This window comes from Python bivittatus, unplaced genomic scaffold (genome assembly GCF_059951505.1).
Source record: "Python bivittatus isolate LINGU-HERP-01145 unplaced genomic scaffold, Pbiv_v1 ctg000980_np1212, whole genome shotgun sequence".
Taxonomy (NCBI): domain Eukaryota; kingdom Metazoa; phylum Chordata; class Lepidosauria; order Squamata; family Pythonidae; genus Python; species Python bivittatus.
Genome location: NW_028277125.1, coordinates 62820246 through 62842957, shown reverse-complemented (window position 1 = coordinate 62842957; position 22712 = coordinate 62820246). Strand labels below are relative to the sequence as shown.

At 37.7% G+C, this 22712-nt stretch overlaps 2 long non-coding RNA genes across 2 annotated transcripts in view; one reads left to right on the top strand and one right to left on the bottom strand.

Annotated features, from left to right (window-relative positions):
- The window catches only part of LOC112541088 (uncharacterized), a 61187-nt gene that overhangs the window by 26481 nt on the left and 11994 nt on the right, over positions 1-22712 (bottom strand). The gene's annotated exons all lie outside the window — the stretch shown is intronic.
- LOC112541089 (uncharacterized) lies at positions 8797-20831 on the top strand. Its single transcript, XR_003085124.2, has 3 exons — positions 8797-8930; positions 12285-12402; positions 15552-20831. It is a non-coding gene; the product is annotated as an uncharacterized LOC112541089 (long non-coding RNA).

Genomic DNA, 22712 nt, shown 5'->3' with positions numbered 1-22712 from the left:
AACCCAATACAAGTCTGTAACTAATTACTCAGAAATGTCTCCAAAATATAGAATATTCTATCGTTTATTTTACAGCTTAATTGAGATCACTCAGAAGAAAAGTGAGTTTTTAGTTTAAAATGTTAATTTGATCTAGCTTCTCTTCCTTAATCTTGTGGACCTGCAAAGTAACGATTCATAAATGTCAGTCTTATGATTTTTCTAAGATTCAACCTTTCTAAATATGTCAGCAGCATTTAGGGTTAATATATTATAATTTCTCTCTCTCTCCTTATAATGTGGGACTTCATTAAGTTCATGGCTGAATATTTTACAACAAGGATGGCAAAATATAGCCCTTTAGTTCTTGCTGGCTTACAATTCCCAGCAGTCCCACTGAGTATGATCAATGGGGAGATGCAGGGAGCTGTGACATCATCTGGAGGGTTAAATATTTCCCACAACAGTTTATAGTTTTCTATCATTTAACTCTAAGGATCAGATCATGCAGTAAAGAGAGATCCACACATGGTTTGGCAGTCCAAGCATTAATCCATAGGCATTCTGGTTTCCCTTCCAACTAGAGGGGGCAGATCCTATATCTTGACCTGATGCAACTGTAATCATGGGTCCAAATATTACTGCCTGTGGGCCATAATCAATTCTCTCCAATCTGCCCTTCCATTCCTACTATAATTTATTCCAAGAGTCACAGTACCTAGTGAGAGCACCAGCTAGAAACTGTAATATGAATAAATTTTATTTTGGCTAGATACAATCAAATAGGGTTGAGCTGACCAATCAAAGAATGCAGTAAAGTGAGATGTAAGACCCTTAATACAGATACAGATAGGTTATAACTATATGATTGTCTTTAATTTAGAGAGGAATTTTCTTGTTATTGATGTGTGTCAGACTGAACAGACAAAATGTTGCTTCTACATTAGCTTGCAAATCCTAAATGAAATTACCAGGCAATGGTGCATATGTGAAGGTTTTTAAAATAAAAATAAAATGTGGAAAATGAGTATCAGTGGTTTTTTGTATGAATGCATTTATATGCTAATTCCAAACTATATCTGTACATAATTTAAGGATTGTGGCATTTAAAAACACTAACATAATATAAATATAAAATATAACTAAATGATCTCTTTTTTAAAAAATAATCCTAACAACAAGATAAAAGGTTGCTTAAGCTCTGGAAAAGAATTAGAAAGCAGTTTGAATTTTTGCTAGGATACTTTTGGAACTTTTTCATTGATAGACAACATATATATCTAGTTAAGCCCATTGAATATGAATGACAAATCAACTGTGAGATTGGGATTTCAGAATTAAGTGTGTGTAAAACAATATAAGCAAGATTAGCTTCTTTAAGAAAATAAACAGCTGCAAATGCTAACTTAGGATCTGCAAGCAATACAAATTCATAATGTGAGTCAGTGAAGAAATTTGTTGTCAGTCTTTTCCACCGAGGGCCTTTCCCCATATTTTGGCTACAACTGCACTTTTGGGGGAATGCAAATTTTAAAGGTTATAGAGGAGAAAAAGCACAGAAAAATAGTATTTTCTGCTGCTGTTACGGATAAAGTACAGTGCACTAACAAGAAACAAACCTTTATTAATAATGATAACCATCCTTTCTAGCAGAAGCTCAACTCTCAAATTTGCTCATTTCAGACAGGAAGATTTCAGAACCGTTGACCTTTTCCATGTATAGATCTGGTTTTTATATACATTAGTAGCTTATGGTCTTCACTGAAATTCCATATTTCATTGTTTTATATTCTACAGGCTTTATACAGACAAAATATCAAGTTAAAGGGACTGTGTGTCTGGTTTTGTCATCTGAATGGTAACAGCAGAAACTAAAACTGCAGGATGAACTCATATTTACTAATGTTCATGTTCTATTGTTCTAATGTTCTAGCATATTGTTTGCATGGTACAGAAAATGCATTCAATTTTCTAAAATACCTATTGACTGGCAATCAGCTATGCCATAGTGGTTTTCTAAAATTTATTATTTTACATTATGATTTCAGTAACTCTCAGACTGCCTGTTTTTAAAAGTTGCAAGTTAAATTATTAGAATTTCAAATGTGAGCATAGTTTGGGCTATGATTCTTTTTCCTTGTAATCTACATTTCTAAGAATGAGTCATCCAATAGGTAAAACTACTTGGATGAATTTTAAAAGAGTTTTTTGGGCTGAGATCATTTTGGGATGTGGGGGAAAAACAGTTTTTCCAGTTATCCCAACTTCTGTCTTTCTGTACATAGACAGAAAAATATTATCTTCCCATTTATAAACCTGTTTTTATATTCATAGTCAATAATGACAAGATTGCCTTGGAGTAAGTATTCTTTGAAATCTTGCAAAAAGGCAAAATAAGATTAGAATGAACTCCTACAATGAAGATCAAAATACTGTAATATATTATACAAGTATTTGGGAGAATTTATGAAAATATTTTAAAAACAAGATGTGCCATACATACAAAATACATTTGTAAAATAAATTTAAAAGGCAAAAGAGGCTAGTTGATTTAGTTATTGTTTTGCTTTTAAGTTTATATTTTTAAAATGCAATTATTTGCTTTCCACTAATAAGCCTGCACATTTTTCCTGTATGGTAACATACGGTTCTAAAATTCCAAAGGTTTCTGTTGCTTTTCAGCTGTCACCTCGATTTAAAATCATGAAGCTCAGCATATAAAATATAATAAACTTAACTTGACCTAAGTGGAGGGTTTTAAAATAGCTTCCAAAACAATGCTCAATGATTTTTTTCCTATTTATAATGGTCTAGGAGATAACTATTTTTTAGAGGAAACAGAGGAAAGACAGAGTTCTTTCTCTCTTTCTCTGTTTTTTAAATAATACTATATCAGGTGCTTCATCCTCACCTGAATTTCCTATATGTATACTCAAGTTAGGCTTTCAGTATTGAGTTGGAAGAAGAAAATCTTTGTTTAGCTAACATGAATATGCAATCATTGTGTGCATAATGTAACCTTTAGCCCAAATTACAGTTGACCTGCTATTTAGTGCTGGCAGGCTTTTTTTTTTTTTTACACCAAAGTAAACTTTCCTCCAACAGTTCACATTTAATCAATTTTTGCTTTGCAGCCTTTTGTAGATTGAGTCTTTTGTTAAGAAAGAACATCTTGTTTTCCCCAAAAAATATCACACCGGAGGAGATCACTGGCATCAGAGTGCCACCAAAAGGCAGAAAAAGAAATTAGCAACTATGTTCTGACCTTTACAAAGACAGCTAAGGTTATGCACATAGCATTTGCTTGTTTACTTTGTAAAATCAACAACGAGTTGTAAACTCGATGCTTGGTAAGCATCTTGACGCAACCGGAAAAAAAGAGAGAGAGAGAAAGAGAGAAAAGAAACATTTGCAATAGCAAAAAATTATTAAGCAGTGCTTTTGCTTTTAATATTCTCCTTTACAAAGCCTGTTTCCTGCTTTGCTTTATATCTATCATGATGCAACTTTAATAACGTTAGCCAAGACTGCTCAGAAAATCACAGCTGTAGCTAGAGGCAAGCCCCCCACCCACCCACCCAAATGAGGTGCTTCTCCGAAGCCTCACCTAGTGAGCTGAGTATTGGCTTATGCGTGAGAATAAGCAAACGAATCGATCGCGGCAGTAGGTTGATGGGTCCTGGTCGTTTTGATGGATATGACTGTAAAAAAAAGTCCAGATTGGTTCACAGTGGACCTCATACCATGTCAGCTAAAACCAAAGAGACACAAAAGTGACAGCTGTGGAGAGTACACTGCAGGCAGTCAATGGTTCCTGTGATTTATTGTTCCATCTGCCTTGCCGCTGTGAGGACAAGTTCCCCCTGATTTGGTTAAAATGAAAAGGACCTTAGAGAGCACAACGTGTTTTTTTGAAAATGTGCAGTAACTATTTTTTTTTATTTCTTGATTTATGGGCCTTTTCCCCACCATAATATTTGTGCCAATTGTTATCCAATAATGATACTTGGGGTGGTTGGGGGAGGAATGCGATAGAAGGCTTCCTGACCATTAAGTTCTTCCCCACCCTTTCAAAAAGAAGCAAAGGCGAAGAATGCAGTTTTCAGTAACTTGTGTTGAATTGTCACAAGGCAGAAATTAGAACTATTTGGATTTTTTTAAGAAACCAAACTTTTTTGCTGTTTTTGCAACAGTTTCAGTTAAATGACTGGAATTCTTTTCATGTGCAAATGGATAAGTAAAAGGACAATATGACAAGGGTGTCACAGCACCCAAAATGTTTTTTAAAAAATTGTGTGAGGGTGACGTTTCAGAGCTGCCTGGTTCTTCTTACAGCAGGTCCCTAAGTTACCTGGCTGATGTTTGGGTTCTTGTTCTTCTTTTAAATGCTATCATAGCACTTGGTCTGCAAGAAGAAGGCATCTTTGGTGTTTACCTACAAACCCTTTTGCCACCACTGACTTGAAAAGGAACATTTCCTTCTTGTGACTGAAGCTGCTTATTATCCCATTAAAGAGAAGCACGGCACGACACTTCCGTCACTATAACATGAAAGCCTAATCAACACTTAAAGGTGTAACACAACACAAATATGTTCACTCCTTGGGGAAACTAAAGTAGCAGTTGGAGAAACATTTGGACTTCTCTCCCCCCTCCCCTGTGAGAATTGAAGTATGCCATTGCAAAGAAATATGGTTAATGTTTTAATACATTTATGGGGCATAAATAATGAATGAAGCATTATCCAGTGCTCTCTCTCTCAGAATAAAGTTTTAACAAATCTGAGCAAATTGAATGAATCTCATGGAGTGATGTATTGATAATTTGCCGCATGGATCACATGTTAGGAGAAAAATGGGTTTAAAGGCCTTGGAGACTTTTCAAATTCCTGCATATGTTATAATTCACCACTTAAAAACGGCATGAACTAGTAATCCACACTAAGTTAAGGAAAGGCTCTTTACTCCTAAATCTCATACATGTTTAATGCAGATCAGCAAAAATTCAGCAAATTTCCCATGAAAAGGCCTGTTGGATTTGATGGGGCACGGAAAGTTCTGCTTGCTTTTTGCCGTCATGCATGGTCCCTCAAGTCCTGACCTCAGTGGCAAGAGCTTCCTGGCTAAAGGTTTCTCTAGGCCTCCCAGGTCCAGCCTTGGTGTCAAAAGCTGGCCTGTCTCCTGTCTCAGGATGTTGGTTTTACCTCTCAAGTGTTTCCTGAATTTGTGAAAATTCTTTTTCTGGATGGTTGTCTATAGTGTTTAAATGCTCAAAAAATATTTATCTTTTTGAGCGAGGGAGAAAGGGCAATCAGAGAGAGAGAAAGGGGGAGGAAATCACAGGGGCTACTGTTGAGCAAGCAATGGTCTCAAGAGGCCAGCTCTCCTTTTGGAACATGTTATTGTCAGGCAGGGGTCAACATCTTTTACCTCTTTTTTCCATTATTCAGAATAAGTATTGATGTTATGTTTTAGCTATTTAAAAGCCAGCTGCCTTGCTCATTTCGGAGATTTTCTCCGGTGCTATTGTATGTGGTAATAGCTGGCCTGCATATCGTCTTTCACAAAATCTACCCTTTCAGGGTCTCAGTCTTCAAATGATATCAATCAAAATTTATGCAATTCAAAATCCATATGTATAAAGTCCCAGTTCACCTCATTTAATGATAATAGTAAACCACATGTTGTGTACATGTCTAAAACACTTTTCTGGCTCTTGACTGTATTAACCCTAGGGGCACAATGTTTTCATACAGCTTGCCCAACTGAGCAGCATAATATATTGATTAATACTTGGCAACAACTGAATTCTTAAATAATAAAACTGTGAACATAGCAAATAAAAGAAGGGCAGCATTAATACTATTTGGGCCCATATGCTAATACTAACTATGTTAAAAGAAGAGGGAACAACTGAGATGTTCAAACAGCAAAAAAAAAAAAAGGGGGGGGAGGGAGAAGAAATCTAATACTAATTTATTTTCACTTCCTAATGAGATGACTTTATTAAACAATCAGCATCATTTAGTGAAATGAATATTTTGAGCTTCCCCATGCTGAATCAGCCCCAATTATACAAGTATTAAAAGTTAGCTACCATCATAAGATAAATTAGGATTGGACGGTATCAATTAATTTGAATAAAATTGTTCATGTACATGAAAAATAGAAATCAAAACCAAGAGAGGATCAGAACCCCGAAAGAATATTTGCACTTGCAATAGCCTTTGAAAGAATTCTGCATTTCCTTGTAGTATCTACCAGTCATAAGTAAGATTTGTTTTGTGGACAAGTCATTATGACATTTGGCAGAGAAAGAGCTCTGGCAAGTCTAAAAACTGATCCCCTTATGCATTTTTCTGCATTCTACAAACAGAACAATGAATTGTAATCGTTGCTTGCGGGGAGCAGGTTACAGTTAGAAATAATGTGGTGTCATCTGGAAGACAGCAGTAAGAGAATGGATTTAAAATTGTTGTTTTTCATTTAGAAAATTGTTTACTTAGGGCAGAGTATCTGTGACCATTTTAAAACGTCAGTTTAAAATACATAGCATTACGGCAAGTAAATTAGGCATGTGTCTGAAATGTTTTTTCTAAAAGGAGGACACACTGTTTTCTGGTTTCAAAAGCAGTGTTCATATCCTTGCAAAAAATTCAGGCATTTTGCACAAAGTCATATGCTGGGAATTCAGCCATGTAGTGTTTTAAATTGCTGGAACTGCATCTGTGAAAGTACAAGGTAGATCAGGAAGGGCTGAATCTGGGTCTTCCTTGAATGCCATTCACATGAGTCACAGCAAAGCAGGAAAACTGTTGACAAATTAATACTTTCAGAAAATAAACTATGGTCATGTTGAACAGAGAGCAACTTTATCCTGATTAATTTGCCTTGGAGTCGCTCCAGCCCTCCTTGACGAAGTCCTGCAGTTTGTACAAATGTAATTTCCTAGTATTTACATGAGGAAAGCTCAGCCGTTAAGCTTTGCCTCCAGTGTGAGTTTTGTGGTTAGGAGAAAAAAAGACAATAAAAATACAGAGAGCTAATTGTAAGCACATTTGGAAAAAAAGATTGAGTCTCTTCCCCTCCACAGCCCTATAAAAATGTGTTATTATGTGGTGCTCAAACGCAGTACAGTGCCAGCCTCCACCTGGCAAAGTTTTAAATAACACAACATCTAATGCTGCTTACTAAAAACTGTACCACTGCACTTGAATCCAACACACACAACAAAGGTTTGTAGCATGTAACACCATACCCAAACAATATTATTTTTTAAAAAAAATCTGGCATCATTTCACATCAACCTGCCGAACCATGCAGTCCTCCTTATTTTATGCCTTGCTTTAAAGAGAATATTAGATATTTGTACAGTTATGCAATTTAATAAAGTCTGAGTAGGAGAAAAACTGCAATTATAGTCTATTGCTTTATTTTAAGAATATTAAAAAAAAAAAACTTGAGTTTTAATGAGATTCCCCCACCCCCTCCCCTCCCCACATATCAGTTTATACAATTTTCCAGATGCAAAATGAGCTTTTGGCTGTAAAATATTTTATCACATTGTCTTACATAATAAAGATTAGATGTTTTTGTGCTCTCTCAACTGCACTGCAATTATATTTTAGTGTTTGCAAATCATAATATAATTTAAAAACCATATTTTATACCTCATCTAAAGTACTTTTATCGTTCTGGCTGAAAGCAACAACGACCCAACAACAACATCTAGTTAACTCTTCTCTGCTATCCTAAAAAAAAAAAAAAAGACGTAACTAAAAAAGTGGAGCTTCTTTGACAACAAATCTCTGGAGCAACATCTTTGTAAAAATCGGTAGAATTTAATTCCCTCGACTAAAAAGCCCAGAGATCTTGAATATAAAAATAGTAGCCTTGTCATTTCACATTCATTAAGTGAAACTCAAAAATTAATAATGTAAAATATGCTTTTTAATTAGTTGTACATTCTGCCCAATGTACTTAAATGGGATCAGCAGCTCCCCAATGGTTTTTTTTCTTAATAAAGTATTAGCCTGTGATGCACAGGGGTTGACAGGTATGATAAACTGGGAAGTACTTTTCAAGGCAAATGAATGATACCAAAATAGGACTCTCCCATTTAAATGTAATTAACACCAGGGAACAATATTACATGAAGAGAACCAAACAAGAATTTATTTGAGGGTTGAGATTCCCCCCACCCACCACTTTTTGGTTTATGAGTAGTTTGATGATTGCAGGCATGATTTTATATTACCCTTTCTGAAAGCTAAGCTTCTGCTAATAGAGGTCTTCGAGAGTCTTGAAAACTTATTTGATAACTTTCCCTAATTGCAAGAGGTTTCTAGTGTATCTGCATCTATTTTTAAAAAATAAATATCCTGTGTTGAAAATCCCTCCCATGTTGATTTTATATTAGCTTGCTTCTGTTACGATGTTGTTGCTGTTATTTTTAATTTCGAAGTGTTGCCGCAAAACTCAGCTGTAAAAGCAGGATTTCTGTAACAGTGTGTGTGTGTGTGTGTGTGTATATAAATAAAATTAAGAGTGAACTAATAAATAAGAATAAGCACATTTCCTAAAACAAAAGGACAGTTCTAATCAACCTACCCCTAACTTTATTCCAGAATGACATTGCAGCTGTGAATTGTTATGGAAATAATAACAAACCATTGTTTGTCAGTTGAATAGCATCCCTTAACTATCTAAATGTCAGCAGTGTTTACTTAAGATTGTCTCCAGTCTCTAAGTAACTGCAGTCCCAAATGAAGCACTTAAAAAAAAAAATAATAAACATGCATAGAGATTGTAGTTCAGGAGGAAATCTCACACCCACTCCCACACACTTCAGTTCTATAATGCATCTGTTATTGCTGCTGCAGAAATCTACAAAGCTGACCTGCCCTTAGGTTGAAAGGAATTTCCTAAATTCATGGAGAATCAGCCCAAAAGGTATGAATGCGTATGATTCATATAATGTTCTCTTTGTCTGGTCATCAGCATTAAATGTAGAGTTTGACTTCATTCCAATTGCATCTTTGTTCTTTTGCTTCACGTACCTTTCTTTTCTCTAAGACGTGACACCTTTATACACACGCACTGTTGCTACTATATGTTTTCACTCAGTTCATCTGGGTAACTTCTGTGGATAACCACACTGGCTAGCCTGTTCGGTAGCATAAAGTGTTTGTGACACTAATGTACTCTGCTGCTTGCTAAATGTTTCCTCAAATGTATGTCTTTCGAGAGGCACTCTTGCTGATTAAACATGGTACATGTGACAGAATCTTTTTCTGAATAGTGGGGGGGGGGGGGCATCTTGAATATCTGCACCCTTCTTAATCAACTGCTAAATGGCTGTGAGTTTCAAATGCTGAAAAAGGTGGAACATATTCTGCGCTGTGTTTTCCTGTGTGCATTTTAACTGCCAAATGACAAAAACAGCCAAGGGGAAATGCCCTCTTCTCTTATAACTGAGGATAGCTACTAAGTTGATAAACCCAAATATATACCTACTTCTAATGATAGCATAGGGAACCCCAAATTCTGAAAAGTGGAGTGGGTAGAGGAAAGCATTGCACCGACTCTGGGTTTCTTTTAAAAAACCAGAGCACAAATAAGGGGTGGTGAAAACCTGCATCTTCCAAGCGTTCGCTATGGAAAACAGCCGTTCTGTTGTTCTCCCTGCTCCTGTTCATCTGGGGCAGTTTGTAGAACAACAAGTGTGTAGCTGGCAGAAATGTTATATCCACAGAATTCCCCCCTCCCTTTCTCTTTTCTGCTTTCAGAACTCGTAATACCTTTTGCAACTGAAGCCATTATTTGTGATTCCTCCCTTTGCTTTCAGCTGAAATGCATATCTTTGATGCCCACTTACCTAATTTAAGACCTTTGATAATATTTTCCAATCATAAAGAATATTGCATTATTCCCTTGAGGGGTAGTTGATATGTCTATTTATGTGTCCATGAATCAAGGAACCCATATAATTGATGCCTAGAAATATAAGCTGTACCACTTGTAAGGTTCCACTGAACTTATACTGCACCTGGGAATTCCCCAAAGTGCTAAGTTACCTATTCAAAACCAGCTGCAATTTAGTGTTATGGCTGAAATATTCATAGATAAGCTGTGTATAAAGATCATGGATTAATATAGGGGTATAATTCTGCAACTTTAAAACAACTTTCTTACAACACAAGTATGCCTCTAAAAACTTAGTGGCATATGGTTTGGTTCAGGTATGACTAGCTTTTCTTCTGGAAAATTTATGGTAGTTTTGCTAATAACATGCACTTATAATCAAGCTCCTAATATATGCCTTAGATTTATACAAACTGTTTATTTGAATATTATACTAGGTGGAGTTCAAGTATCTTTAAGAATCATTTGTGTCAATGTATTTTCATTTCTCCATATCTAATTACCAAGTCATGGAAGTGAGGCATTAGCTTTCATGTTCGACACTCAGAAGTTCAGTTACCGGATTTGATTTACATTGTCTAAACTAAGCAAAACTTTTCAAAAGCCTGCTCTCAGGCAGGTGTGGTAGCTTGGACCAATAAACTAAAAAGGTAGAAATAAGATCTATTTAACCCTAATATATAAGTCTCAAGGGTATATTCTGCGGGTTACTTAATATAGTTATTAAGCCTTTGAAAAGCTATGAGAACCAAAATCCATTTTGTTCTGTATATTTTATAAGGGTATGTGCTGGACTTTGCCTTTCTCCAGAACCTTCACAATTCCAGAATTGTGTCCTCTTTGTAATTTAAGTCACTTTGTCACTTCTAACCCATGCAGCCATTTAATATGATTCATATGACGGACAGCCAGAATAAGAAAGCTCACTTTGACCATTATCCATCACCATTCTTGTTAGCTTCCATGAATTGGAACCAATAATCTATAATGCAGAAACTTTTCTGTAAAAACCACTGTATATATTTGTCTTTTAGTTATGGAGGGTAACACAGCTAGGGCAGAGTCAGAGAGTTCAACCCATGTTAAGTAAGTTGTTTCCAAATGGATAAAGAAAAAGCTTCTTTGAAGATATTTAATACAATGGTTTCTTTACATAATAAACAGATGTTCTCCTATTATGATTGTAAACGTATTTATTGGAAATAAATATCCTGTCAAGGGGACTTTCTTTCCTACTAATTTCATTTAGAGTTAGAGAGTACATTTGGTATTCAGATTAAGAACAAGGTTTACGAAAAGAAGAGTGGGAGAAAATATTCTGATTTTTTTTTTTTAACAGAGGTAGACTGGCATATATAATTCTACATGAATCAGTTTGATGTAGCATTACTTAGCTCAGCAACAGTAAACTAAATATATAATTAAAGTGTACGGTGGTTGTCATTTACATCATTGCTTAAATGCTATTGGAAATCCTCATTTAATGCCAAATACGATCTCATGCTCACACCCTAGAATAAGCAAAACAGCACACTTCATACTGAGAATGTGCTTATTGTTTTGGAAGGATCAGCTACATTTCCCTTGTACTTCCCCCCTTAATGGACAATCCACAAAATGGCATTTGTACCGGTGCCAGAGGGATTGCTTTCTTGCCAACTGGCTGAAGTTAACATGCTGCAGTGGCCAGAGACAAAGAAATAAAGAAACATGGGACAAATTCATAGGATTCAGAGAGGAGATGGGGGGGAAATATGACCCATTCTAAACACGTTGGCCATGTTATCACCAGCCAATCAATCACTCTTAAGTGCTATTCATCATTCAATCAAAAGAAGACAGAACATGTGTATTATTTAGACAAGTCTGAAATCATTTTAGGTTGCAGAAGGTCAGAACAGCCATCTCTGAAATCATCATAAAGGGATAGGAAAATGTTCAGGAACTATAACAAGGCTTTACCTGTGAGCTTGGTTAATAGGTGTGCAGCAGGTATTTGTGCAATGCTTTTGCTCAGGGCTAAAATAAATAAAGCGGTGCCGTTGTGAAACAGCTCCTACACAAATAATAAGTGTCTGAATAAGCCAATACGGTTGTAGGATATTGTGATTAATAGAGTTATCTAAACTGACTGAGTTCTGTCAATGATATCTGAGAGGCTTTGTGGCTCTTGCTGGACCACAGTGCCACCTTCTTTCCCTTTTGCTCTCGGTATGCCAAGAATGCTAATATTGTAGCTTTCTTAAAGACTAGATATAAATGAAGAATGCAAAGCTATTTTATTGTGTGCATTGTATTACTGTACAAAATACATGTAATAGGATTTATAGCTGGGAAAGGTAACTCAGTAACTGATGGTTAGTTATATTTCCCTGTGCTTAGGGGAGTTCCAAAACAAGTGGGAACAGCTTTCCTCTGACCTACTGTGCCTTCCGATAGAAGAGGTTCTCCAAAATAGTCTGAAAATACAGCTCTATCTAGAACTGCCTAGGAATTTAAGGTATGTTTTCTGAATTCTTGGAAAAAAGAACAGAAATGTAACAACCAAAAATAGCTGGTTCTCTTATCTTTAGTGTCTAAACTAAAGATGGCAAACTCAGAATAGCATGCTTCATTCTCAATTTGTTTTCTTCTATCTGCAATAAAGAGAGCAGCTTCAAGGTTAAATTTCATTCTCTTTTCTCCCACTTATCTCAAATTTGCTCGTTATTTCTGCAGCTGTATTTTGTAGTGTTCTGCCATTGTACTCATGTTTCTGTAGAAGTAGCGAACTCTTTATATGAGATCTTGACTGCATATGTATTTAATATTTCTTAAAATATTTATAACCCTCCCTCCATCAATGGATCTCAGAGGGAGCACAATCATTAAAGCAATAAAAACAACAATAAAATACTTACAGCATAGCTGTATCAGAAGACCAAAGCTGAATTAAGATTGAGTTATAGGTAACCTTGTTCTGAGGTATTTTAAATTAGGGTAAGCATGTGTTTTGGGGGGAGCAGAGGGACAAAATTGTAGTTGTTAAAGGAATTACTGTGGAAGTAGATGAAACTGGTCATCTGGAGTCTTTCCATCCTGTGTTCAGCCATTTTGAGACAGAAACAGCTACAATACATGGCCTACATTGGAAAGTAGATGTGAAGGGATTCTGTTCTGCTTGGTCTGTCAATAATGTTCAATATAATATCTGTCTGGGCAGTACAAGGGCACTGTTTTGCAGCGGTTCTGATCATAATTGGAAGCTGAATTAATGTCAGGCTGAATCAGGGCCCCAGTGTTTGTGAGACTCATTGCTCCACTTGAAACAGACAAGGCAACATGGTATAACAAAATTATAACATACATACCTGAACAACCTGAGTTCTGGGCAGCGTACAAAAATATGCTATATCCTTACATAAAGCTACCTGGTTACTCACAATTTGTCATGGGGGCCAAAGGCCCACTGAACACAACAGTTGTCAGTGCTTTTTGAAATGTCAATACTAAAGAGAACTGGAGTATCTCTTGGGTTCAATGTATTTTATTACAATAGGGACCTGCCTTCTGGTTCACACCTGTCTTCCTTCAGGATGGAACCTTAAACAGACCCTCCGTATATGTCAAAACAAAATAAGCAGAATCATATTTAGTAAGGCAGTCTCTGATATGTCACCAGGGCTTTCTAACCAGAACTTGCAAGTGAGATGGGAAGCTATATACATTCAATAAATAAATAAACAAACAAACTTTGAATTGGACTCAGAAACCTATTGGCAACTACTAGAGTGAATGCAGAATAAGAGTATAGTTACTCTATAGACTATGGTGGGTTCCCAGCTAGAAATCTGGCTATTGTATTCTGAACCAGCTTCAGCTTTGGGGTTGTCTTCAAAGGCAGTCCTGCACAGAGTGCAGCTGAGTGAATATCATAATGTAAGTTACCATTACCAGGTCTCCCTGGTCTGGGTTGGGCCATAACTAACACACTGAAGCTGTGGAAAGACCACTCTGGCCACAGTCTCCAAATGCTGTTCAGCGGGAACATTGAGTCCAGGAGGACTCTCAAATCTGATCTGCTCCTTCAAGAGAAATTTGACCCTATCTAGAACAACCACTGGGATCAATGTTTCCAGATAGCCAAGATGTTTCTGGATGACCAGCATCTCCATCTTACTGGGCTTTAGTCTGACTTGTTTCTCTCCTTCCAGTCCCTAGTTCAAGACTTCCACAGCATCTATAGCCTGGCCTGGGATGGTAATGTATATTGTTGGCATAGTAATGATACCTCACCAAGCCAATGGATGACCCCCTCCATGTTACACTGATCAATTCTATGGGTTCCAGTTATAAATTATATAAATGCAAAATATAAAATACCATTGACTTTTACCTTTTCTTGCAAGCAATGTGGCTTCTCTTACACAATACTTCTCCCACATAGTTTTAATATCTGTACAAGTATAAAATAAGTTGGACTCAGAAAGGAGAAAAATACAATCTACCCAGTCCAGTTTAAGTAAAAGTGAGAAGAACTTACATTTTTATCATAAGTGCTTCAACTATAAGTACAACTGTTTTTCTGTTAAATAATCATTAGAAATAGTTACCCATTATAGATTTCCACATTACAAGGAAAATTGAGACATGCAACATCTTTGCATACCAGAATGCTTTGGTGTTACAAGTTTGCTTAGCACCTGAAACTGATACAACCCCTGTAAGATTTTATTTCCTGCACATTATCAGTAAGTTATATATCTAGATATTCATATATCCTAAACCAGATATTTCCAAAACTGGACAGCAGATGGGGCTACAAAAATCATCAAATAAAAGGTAATGGGAAACAGCCTATTTCCATTTGAAAAAGCAATTTGTTTAAAAAAATAAATAGGATTCTTCTTTTCTGTTTTAAGACATCAATGAATCTGCTCATAATGGGCTTTTGTAAACTGATTATCCTTGATAATCTCATTAGTTGAAATTATCTTGCTTTTCTAACATGGTAGATTTTTAAATACCTTTTATTTCAGATCCCTCTGGGCATGTTGCAGTGCAATTTACTATTAAGCAACGTAATTATCTATCTCAAATCTAAGTGCTTAGGAGTTAAAAGAATCAAGATACAGCTATTGAAAGTGTGGAACAAATGACCTTATAGTCTAGATCCCAAAATAGCTATGAGAAAGCAAGGAAAACAAAACCTCCTATTTTTAACAGAGAAATAATTAAAAGAAAACCCATGTTTGAAGAAAATAGTATATACCAAATGGACAAATGTAGCCTAATAAACTATGTTAGATGTGTAGACTTCCAGATCAAGAACTAAGGCTTTCTCAGGCACAACTGATGGTAGACCAAAGCATGTTAATGTAGGTGTTGGTCTCCCCAGCTCAGTGGAAGTTCTCCTGTTATATATACAAATGGCCTTTGCAGCCAGAAGCATTTACTAATAGCAGTAGTGGTAGTAGCAAATTTGTAACTGCCACAATAAATTCAGTTAGATATCATATAATACATATGCAAGTAAAAAACAAACCAGCAACCAACAAAATAAGAAAATATGACCCAATTATACCATTAGGTCTCTTCTGCTTTGCTGCTAAATATGATTTGAGGCTCCTTCTAACTACTGATCTCCTTCAAACATGTATCTATTCACAGGTTCCAAATGATTTGCTTCCCTCCAGAGCTGGGTCTAGCTCAGGAGGCAAGATGCTAAAAGGAGGAGGCCAGCAGGATCAACCACGGACATTTTTTCCTCATATGTGCTCTGTTGGGGATCAAATCATTGTATGCTTCATGACATGTTCTGCACTTCTCAAGATTGTGCTGGAAGCAGCGATAGCACCAGAAAACAAATGTTCAGAATATGCTCAAAAGGAGCTTTGCTAAGGGAAGAGGCAATAAGCTAAGTTTCACATGTTAAATTTTTGAAACAGAAGTGGATTTCACACTGACATCAAGAGGTTCATAGGTATTTGGCTGGCTTCTAGAGTCACTGCAGGCTGGAGGATGGCACCCTGTCAATCACTGTCTATACACCGAGAGGTGACTTGTCCTTTTCCTTCAGCTACAGAATGTCTTGGGATTGCCCTGCCTCCCTCATTAGCCAAGTCTGAGTAAGCCCCCCCCAATTTTTTCTGAACATGGGCTGGGGAACAATCAGCATTTCGCAGCCAAATGTTTTGCCCCTCTGGGCTCAAGGAGGTATCTTGACTCCCTCACCATAAAACAGATACCATAGATTTATGCATATATCATGGCAGTTGGTAGGCTCATAAAATATTTCCAAGCAAAGGGTACAGGGAGAAGGTGGAGGAAGGAATCAACAGACCCAGCTGCCACGTCTGGAAAACTCAGTCTGCAAGTTGGGCATCTGAATCCCAGGCAGCCAGTTACGGACTTACATTTGGGTCTAGTAATAAAGCAAGCAGCCAAGGAGCACGCTTCTAAGTTCAAGCCGCAAGAAGATGAGCTGCCAAGTGAGAACGGATTTTATGTCTCTGATAGCAGTTCAAGCAATTAAGAAGTAGAAGTTGTTTTTGAAACAGAGAGAAGGAGGGAGGGAAGGAGAAAAGCTTAAATCTGCATTTTATGTATGTAAGTTTGCAGCCGTAATGGGATTATGATGTCAGCAAAGGGAGAGAAGTTTGCAGCTGCACTGGGCTATGGAGGTAGCAAGCAGCTGTTAAAATAGCGAACTAATGGTGATTAATTCTTATTATGTGTTTGAAGATCTCACAATGAGTTCAGGACCCAAACCATCCCAAAGGAAATAAAATTAAGAAAGGAGGTTTAAAAAAAAAGTGAAATTGAAGGCAGGCTTTTTTAAAGTATATATATGCCCTATTCTGTCTCTTCTTCAACCACTTTATTAATATTTAAATACTCCAGAAATTGGTGCTTAAATTATAATATCCAGTGCAATTATTAGATACCCAAAAAGAGAGAGAGAGAGAGAGAGAAGAAAGAAAGAAAGAAAGAAAGAAAGAAAGAAAGAAAGAAAGAAAGAAAGAAAGAAAGAAAGAAAGAAAGAAAGAAAGAACTAGGCTGGTGTTTTTATAATTTCAATTAAGTATTATACAGACTGGGAAATTACCTGGGTCCCATAACACCAGTACATACTTACACAGTATGGTTACTGAGTGAACCAGGAACCATACATTTAAAATGTGTACTACATACATAGTGAGGAATATGCTTGCACACATTGATAGAGCAGAACTTCCTATAAGGATCCATCACTGATTCCCAGTTACTTAGCCCCACTGACAGCATGGCTGGCATGCTGTGCAGTGGAGGGATGAAATAATCACTCTGTTGAGCTGGGCTGGCAGATCATGGGAGATATTATTCAAATGTCTCAGAGAATTAGAAACCACATTTTGATTCCCCAACCTTCCTCTCATGGCACTCCCTCTTTTGTTCACTTGTATTTTCTCTCCTTTACAGTCCAAGGTTTTCTGTTGCAAACTGGGCTGGGAGAAAAATGCATTTATTACAGCAACAACTAAAAGTTCTTTGTAGAACTACATGCTGTGAAACAAGATATTTTCTACTATCCCTAGAGATGAATCCTTACCCAGTACATTTCTCAAAAATTCCAAGAATGGTGTTAATCAGAGGATAATTGCATTTTGACAGATGACCTTTTGGGTTACCCTGAGCATATTTGGAATTTAAAGAGCATGTTGCAAGTGCTCTCACAAAATGGCTTTCTTCCATGAAGTGGGGGGTCCAGAACACAAATGGCTACCCCATAGTGCATGGTCAGTCCCCAAACATCTATTCATCAGAAGCCAAATTATTGAGGTTAAATACTGTCATATGTCTTAGATTCATAGAGTGCTGTCTACCATCCTGGATTATTGGGGGTCGGGGACACACTTCCAAATAAAGCCCTGATCTGCAGATACCATCATTTTTATTTTCTAAGAAGGTTGATTGGGTTTATGTGGGGTCCAGAATTATTCTTCCTGATGATGCTAGGCATCTTACTGTGCAGTATGTTAGTGTACGATTGCTATTTCTATATCAAAATGATCTTTAATAAAATACAGTCAAGGGAGGAAAGCTGTTGTCCAGGATCACAGTAGTGCCTATAGGCCACAAGTAGCCTCATTAAGCTATGCAAGCTTCAGAAATGATTCAGCTCTCATAGGAGCATAGCACCTCTCTGTGATTCATTCAATCAGCCTGACTTAAAAGCCTGATCAAAGTTGTGGCTGCTTGAATGAATCAACTCATAAGAGTTAAGGTGGTTCTTAAAGCCATCACACCTTTTTATAAGTCCACGCAGAAGCTTGAAAAAAGACAAAATGGTTTTAATGTATAGCAGAGCGTGCTGCATTTGCACAAGGTCTGAAGCACTTCTTTGCAATTGTTTTTGACACATGCACAGCCCTATTGTCTACTCCCTGGGTGTAGGTTCATTTAATGCAATATTTACATTCAAATGGTGAATACATTTGTCTTTACTCCCTAGCCAGCCACTCAGCCAGTTACAGTATCCCTTCAGGCAAGGCTGGACTGGGACCTGCATTCAGAATCATTCAGACCTCAAGTGAGAACTATATCCCTCGAGCAACAAGCCAGACAACCAGCAGATCTCTTAAGTTATTTTGACACAAATGTCAGCCAGAGATTCCAGCAGGATGCAAGCAGAACCAGCTTCAGCTGTTACAGCAATGTTGGAAGAAAACTACAACTTCTTCGTTGGTGTAGCATAAACACATATCTCATCTCTTACATCCTGTGCCGTACAAAGAGCTTCCGTCCACCAGGACAGGAAAAGGAACGCTGCTCATGTTTTCATACGCGGAAACAAAAGTAATGCTCTTTTCAAGTACTGTAGTTAGAACAATTGTGCACTGCATATGATTGGAGAACATGCAGGGCACCTAGTTGACCTCAAGATCAATTATATTGAGCATCTTTGGTTCAAGAGGGACTCTAGCATGGAGCATGGTCTCTCTGAGCCACTACCAATCATTTGGAAACAGGGCCATAAAAAAGCAAATGGATTCAACCTGAGGTCCTACGGCTCCATGAAAACTCCCAAATCTTTTTTTCCCCTAGTCTCAAGAGGCCTTTCCAATGGTGGCACCAGATCTTGTCAGCCTGTTTGCAAAAAAAAAAAAAAAAGTCATTGAGCTTCTCATCATTTTAAGGGGGGAACTAAATCTGCAGCATAAGTCCTAAAATGGGACTAGCACAATTTTAAAAAGCCAAGAATGTTCCACACACACCCCAAAAAAGTTAAAAATCAAGGCCCTGTCCATGTACTGCTTTTCATAACCTTCCCCACCTAATGTCACTCACCTGCACACACACTGTTAATCATGGTCCTCTTGCAGTAAAGGTAACTACAGAGGTGAAACATTGCACTCAGACTATGAAACCCTGGATCATTTTCACTCCAATGTCACTAATTCTTTTTTTTTTTATGCCTCTCCCCACTGCACATTATTGTCTGAGCTATAATATATTTTTGGTTGGAGGGGAATCATGCACTTATAGAGCCTAGAAAGAGGAAAGACTGCAAAGGTTGTGAGAAACCTTTACAGCAGTGAGAAACACTGCCCTGGTCTGATACAAGCTGTTTAATGGCTGGCTTCCAAGAGCTGGAGGGGAAATTGGTGAGTTAGTCAGGGAGCAGTTGATATACGATCATAAGTTGGAGAGAAGGAAGTTAAGGGTTGTGGATTATAAGAGAAATTGCTGCCATGAAATTGAAGATCAGTTTTGTTTTTTTGTTTTCACTTTCATAGTCAACGTTCCGTGAATTCAGATCCTACTGAGCTGCAGAGAGAAAAGTATTTGCCAAAATGCTGACATTTCGTAGGCTTATATCCAGAGACAATCTCCCAGATGAGAGATGAGGACCACCACCACTCCCTCTAAACACATTCTCCAGTTCTCCCCTTACTATATGTCTGCTGGGCCATTCTCCCACTGCCCCACAAACCTCCCTCTAGATGGGACTTCAGAGCCAGGGCTGGGGCATGATAGCCATGTGGTGGGGTGTGATGGCTCTCTATTTAGGCAGACAGCACAGTCATTTCACAATCCATTACTCTGAGGAATCTTCAGAGTAATACAGATGGAAAAATGTGGCTTACCACTTAAACGGTGTACCTTAAAGTCAATGAAATAGCTGCTCTGGGCAATGGATCAAGACAGAGCATGAAGGAACCTGGCCCTCATTTCTACATTCATCTACCACCCAAGTGTGGTGAATGAATGTAGAAATTCATTGCCCTAATGACATGTGGAAGATACATTGAAAGATAGAATTTTCCAGGGTAGAAGTGCTAAATATATAAATAAGCAACTGTCATCTAGCACTAAACATGAGGATTCCCATTAAGTCCTGGAAAGGGTAGAGGATAGAAGAGTGGGCTCTTACTTCCTCTATGTGATGAAGGGAAAACACCAGCCTCCTTGTGAGTAAGACACAGCACCAGACTGTGTGTGCCTGCAGACTCAGTGCCTGCTAAGCATAAAAGCTCATCTGAAGAAAGAACAGGAGTGGGGGGCTGGAGAAAAAGGTCCAGAGAAATGCTAGAGGATGACAAAGAGAAACCTACAGAGAAAGCATCTGCTGGAATGCCCTTAATAGGCCTGTATAAACCAACTTTCCCACCCTTTTATGCTACCTGGCTGGGTCTCAGCTTATTGCCTAGGCAGAGAGCTGATTCCTCATGCTGGAAAGCCTTACTCAGAGGAAAGGAAGGAGCCGGAGACTACTCAAGTAAGGAGTTGCCAATACAGTATGCTCACAGCTGAGGCTGGAAGGCTTCATGAGACTGATGGTGAGAGAGCAGGAGAACAAGCCTCAAGCTGCTGCTGCTGCTGCCACCAGACCCATTTACTTCCTTGGTTAGATATTTTACTATAAGTGTTACATTCAGTTCTTGGTTTGGACTGCTGGGGCTCTAAAGGGTCTGGATTTGCTTTCAAACCCTGTACCTGAATGCTCAAGGACTGGGAGGAATAAACTTCAGCAGGGTTTCTACCTCTTGGAGAGTCCAGTGTTATTTTCCATTACTTGCTAGTCAGCTCCCCCCTCCCTCTCTTTGGCCCCACTGCCCCTAATCTGCTGAGGGAAGAACAAATCAGGTCCCTCACTTATCATCAAGCCATGTAAATTCTGGTCAGTGACTGTAATAAAAATTCTATTCAAGCCAGATACTTGAGGGAACTATGGCTAGCCCAATCCACGTGATCACTACTCTTTTGGAGAGCTACTTCTTCAGCTCCCAATTATTTTTTTCAGTAACTTTCATGGACATATTGCCATTGCTATACTGCCTCATAAGCTACAATGAATAGCTTCCAAGGATTATGATGCTTATGAAAAGCCACTCTCTCGTCTTATATGCGCTGCTTTGAGGAACAGCCACAGCTGCTCTGGCTATTTGTTTCTGGGTTTGTTTGTTTTTTCCAGACACAGTTAGACATAATTGTTGGACAATAAGATGCATGAAATATAATGCAACAGTGTCCTTCAGATTTCAGGCTGTTAACAGAAAATGCTGAAACAATGCTTACATGGCCAAAATGTGCTACATGGCAATATCATTGTATAAGATTAATATCTCTCCAAGTCACCCTATATTACTTAGGTGCTGTCTTGTAATTACAAAGCACCATTGTGACATACAGAGATGCGTTCATCATACAGTGAGGAAATTTGGTACCTGGATGTTTTATGTAGTGTCTTCTTCAATATATTCCTCCTTAGATGCTCCAAACAATGTGTCAGATGCAGCACCAGATTTTTTACCATCATCTAAGTGGGATCCAGAATCCACTGATGATTTATATGAGTTTCCATCTGAGAGGTATTCATTTCACCCTGATTCATTTCGCTCTGTTTCTGACTAAAATATGGCTGTTCATGAAGAATTTTGATCTAATTCTGTCAATATTATATGTTTAAAGTTGCTGCTATGGATCTCTTGTCTTTGTTGTTTTTTTGTTTTGTTTTATTTAATAATCATTAAATGTATATGCCACCTGACTCCCAGCAATTCTGATCAGTTTACAAACTGTTAAAAACATTTAAAAACAAGGAACAATACAAAAACACAAACATCCAAACAAATGAACAGAGATGGCATGGAAAACAAACCTGGATTTGTTTTCCCAAGGAAAAGGAAGAAAAGGGGCATCGATCATCATTGTCAAAGGTCTTCAGAGCCCTTCGAAATACCAGTTAGAGGCTGTTTGAATCTTGGTGGGGGGACCTCATTCCAAAGGTTATGGAAAGGTTCCAGAGCTTAAATTAAATCTTGTTTTTAAATATTCATTCAAGAGCTGCTTAGAATACAGTTAGTGGAAAAAAGCAAAATATGGCCCTGTCAAAAGGTTTTGCTGTAAGAAGTCTCAAGCCCATTCCCATAAAATTCAGAAAAAACAAAATCACCAAAGAAAAAAATTAACCTACTGAAAAGGTAGTTGAGTTCAACACACATGGCCTTTCAAAGTTGCTCATCAAGTTTATAGACTGGGAAATGGGATGAAACGTTTTTCAAAGAAGGGGTTCCCCTTCGCAGTAGAACTGCTAGTGTGAAAGTCCAACAGGAGGCGTGATTTCCTTGCAATGTAATGGAAATGTGGGAAGTCAAGGAGGCTACCCTCCACCGAAGGGAGGATTGTACAGTGAAAGTTGGGGCATTCGTGCCTTCCCCTGGGCCACCTCATTACTAAATACCTGCAAAAAAGATCACTGCACTCATGAGAAGTTTGCAAAAATGTTCTCCTTCTTTGAGGAAAAACAAAAAACAAAACAAAAACCCTAAAGTACAAATCTTTTTC